We start from the raw sequence: 4423 nt of genomic DNA, 5'->3' as shown, positions 1-4423 counted from the left end.
GACTGGATGGCTGGTTTGAGCCAACTGTGGACTCTTAATAGAGGTCCAAGCACTGCAGGTGCTGGTAGTGGAGCAGCTTAGCTAAAAATTACATAACAATTGTGCATTTTGTGATAAAAGCATATAATTTGGTACAAGGCATTCCAAACAGAATTGGATGTCTGGTCATCATGAATTTGGCAAAGAAAAAAGAAAAAGTGCTTTTTTTGCAGTCAGACTAGCAGCCTATGGAAATTATAACTGCAATAAATGTGTGTAGTAGACTAATATGATCTTGGTGTCAAATCATGATTTTATTCATGAGGAATTCAAATTTGGAACTTTAGAATTGCTCTCACTATTCCACAGGTTAGGTTTGGGAAGTTATGGCAAAATCACTTACGTTGAGTCTTGAAATGTTTCTGAGCAATTCTAAAGTTCCAAATTTGAATCCCTTGTACTAAGAAATGTGTGATTTGACACAAAGACCATCCATATCAGATTAGTATACACAACTTTATTGCAGTTACAATTTCCATAGGTTGCCACTGCCAGTCTGTGGCCGTAATCCCTGATATAAGTGTACTAAATTATAAATTATATGCTTTTATCTCAAAATGCTCAATTGTTATACCCCACCATGGAACACTATTGTATTTTTTTTTTCAGATAAAAGCAGGTGGATTCCTACGCCCCCCCTCATACAAACGTTGCAGATCCTCGACTACAGTATCTTCCAACAACCTTGGGGATTCTGATGTTATGGCCCTGAAGTTACAAATTGCCTGTCTACTGTATACTTTCTGTTTACATACAACAAATACTTTTACAGGTAAATCATACAGGAGAGGAGGGCAAACAGCATGGGAGGCTCGCTTGTGCAGCTCCTCAATGGTGATCTTAAATTAACCATAATTCATGAGATATTTAAAACAGTGAAGAATCTCTAGGTTTTCTCCATTACAAGTAAACTTAAAGCAGCTACGAGCAACTTTTTCGATTGTTATTAAACAGTATAAATTTAATATCAATGCATCACATCTTACCTCTAATAGTCGACGAGACCAAAGCCGTGTGTATCTGAGATTGCTCCCTTAGGTGATTATTAAGTCTATAGTCTGTCTAAACTCGCGCCAACAGGGGGCTCTCTAGAGCGACCGGACCGGGTAACCCGGAAGTGAAACGCGGAAGTGAAACCAGGAAGTGAAACGCAGCTGCCTTCCTACGCCGTTTGCGCTGCCTAGCAACATAACATAAACAATGTGAACGCCACGCATACTCGCGGGAACATCTCTCGTTATATTCTAACAGGTTTTTTGGAAGTTATTTTGTGGTTATGGCCGAAGTGGCTGCTGCAAACCGTTTCATTTCACTTCCTGATCTGCCCTGGCTACAGACACACTAACACTGGCTGATTCACTCGGGGTTCAAGCGAGACTACTCTGCCTTGGTCTCGTCGACTATTAGAGGTAAGATGTGATGCATTGATATTAAATTTATACTGTTTAATAACAATCGAAAAAGTTGCTCGTAGCTGCTTTAAGTTTGCTAATATCAGTTTTTCTGTAACCGAAAACTGCAGCTTTAATTGTATCGCTATTACACAAAATTCACACATGCGGTCTATTGATTTCTGTAACCCTTCTTTTGTTGTGGACATGATAATTGTATCGTCTGCCTACATCAGTACCATAAGCTGGATATAGAGTTATCTATAACTGTATCATCAAGGTTAATACGTTGACAGCCACTCTGCAAACAATAATGGCAATAGCTTTTCACTTTGTCTAACTCCTGCTAGGCTTACCATTTTTATTTATTTAATACCATAATTAGCTTTTCAGTTTGTCTAACTCCTGCTAGGCTTACACATTTTTTTTAATACCATTTACAAATACACGTAATTTAATATTTTTGTACATATTCAATTACCGCATCCAAGAATTCAGTTGTACCTGTTTTCAAACATTTATACCAGAGTGCATCCCTCCAAACTGTATTGAACGCCTTACTATAATCAGTAAAGTAACAAAACAAACCTTTCTTTTTTCAAACAAAACAAATGTCAAGAGAAAAATATGATTTGTCAGGGTTGGGGAGTAAGTGAATACATGCATTCTGAGTATGGTATTTAAAATACCAAATGTGAGTCGCTGTATGTGTTCCATTACGGTTACTGTTTTAATTGGTGGTATTCTGAATACAGTTACTTTATTTAAAAATAGGGAATACTTTTGCTTGTTTTGCCCCCAAACAGACTTATTATTATGTTTGTGTTGTTGGGGCTGGAGAGTAACAGTCACAATGAGGTGGCCCTGAGACACTTGGAACTGTTCTGACTTCATTTGACAATGTCAAGGTATTTCTTTATGTCCCCCCCCCCCCCCTTTAAAGCTATCATAAAAAGATGTCCTATTTCTGGGACTGGGAGCATAGTTTAAAAAGACATGTTCAGATAACATTTTGACATCTTTATCTTCAGATTGAGTTGGCGTTCTACTGAAGAGTAAATCCACTTTGCTATATTTTAAGGTTTGTGTCTGTTTTACTTTACTTTTTTTTACACATTAACTTGATGCTGTTTTCTGTGTTTAACTGATGCAGTGGAAATTAAAGAAAGCGTAAAGGAAACGACTTTGGCTGAGTTTCCCAACAAAGAAGCTTCTTAAGAGTTAAGAAGCTTCTTAAGGAGTTAAGAAGGCTCCAAAGAAGTGTTTCCCAAACGCCTTCTTAACAGAAGAGAAGAAAAAAAAAGAAGGCTCTTAAGAAGCATCTTAACTGGAGCTGTCCACCATCTCGATGTGAGAGGACCTCTGCGGCCCACTAGATGGCACTCTGAGCCCACCAGTGGGCCACGAGTGGTTGAGAAACACTGTTGCAGAATAACCTAATCGTGGTCATGTTAAACAAGAACTTCTTCTATTAAACATTATTTATTTCAGACATGGACTGCAGTTCAAATTGCTTTATATACACAGCATACAACAAAATTGCGAGAAACACTACAGAATTTAAGCGACCTTGGGTTCTGTGAAAGGTACTATATAAATCCACAACATTCTTATTATAAAAGGAATCCATTCTGATTAGAGGAATATAGCCTACGGTAAAACATTTAAAACACAAGTAACCATACATACAGGGGAGATTTTCAAGTGTTCCCCAATTTTAAACACTAAAGGGTGCATGAAAGAAAGGAAAAAGGGAAAAACACAAGAGGAACAGTGGACACAAGTATCTCCTTTTGCCAGACGCGGCTGGATCTGCTAGTGTTTTGTCATTAAGAAGGTGTTAAGAATGCCCCAGACCCTTCTTACAAAACCTTCTTAACGAAAGATCATCTTAGCGCTAAGAAGCTTTTGGGAAACGCAGCCTTCTTAACGGAAGATCATTTTAGGCTAAGAAGCAATCGGGAAACGCGTTGGCTTCGTTGGCTTCTTACGGGAGCCTTAAGAAGGGTCAAAGAAGCTTCTTAGCGCTAAGAAGCTTTTGGGAAACGCATGCCTTCGTAAAGATTCAAGAAGCAATTGGGAAATGTGTTTGCTTCTTAAGGGGGCCTTAAGAAGGGTTAAATTAGCTTCTTAGCGCTAAGAAGCTTTTGGGAAACCCAGCCTTTGTTGTCTGTAAACAGTATCAGGGTGATTATTTTATTTCGGGCACTTGAATAAAATCTCATAAAACCTGCCACCGACTGTTGCTGGACTAGCACTCATAGAATTTATTTATTAAAGCTGCACTAGACAACTATAATCTCAAGAATGTACACAGAATGGTGAAAAACCACAACTTTGGTCAGCAGAAAAGTATTTCAGAATGCAACATGCCAAACCATGAAGAGGACATGAAACATTGAATCATATGACGAGTTCATTTGCATTAAAAAAAGACAGGACAGACATGACACTGCTTTCAAGTTGGACATTTACCTAGATTTACTAGAAAGATGAACATTTCAGCTTTTCCCCAACTGACGCTCATGGCATCAGCTTGACTGTACAGTACAGGACAGTACAGTACGAGTACAGTGGAGGAGAGTACAGTTTCTAGAAAGGGAATATTTTAAGATTCTAGCAGGGGCATTGTTTTAATGTCACTTTGATTTTTCAGTATAGCTCAGCATCTGAAGGAAAAACAAACGACTCAAAATAAATTACTGAGATCCTAAAATTCAAATGGAAAATGAGAGAGAGAGAGAGAGAGAGAGAGAGAGAATAAAGCTTTAAACTGATGTACAGTAGTGCTGATTCTCTCTCACTGATGCCGTTCAGCCACCAGGGGGCAGCATCTGTCTGTCAAACTGCAGAGCACCTCATGATCATTTCTCTATAATAATAATAATAATAATGCACAGCTTGGTTCAATATAAGTGTGTGTGTGTGTGTGTGTGTGTGTGTGTGTGTGTGTGTTGAACACAGAAGTTTCCTTCATTGTTATTATTATTATG

Source organism: Poromitra crassiceps (genome assembly GCF_964638095.1).
Source record: "Poromitra crassiceps genome assembly, chromosome: 16".
NCBI lineage: Eukaryota > Metazoa > Chordata > Actinopteri > Beryciformes > Melamphaidae > Poromitra > Poromitra crassiceps.
Note: the sequence above shows the minus strand (reverse complement) of the source record.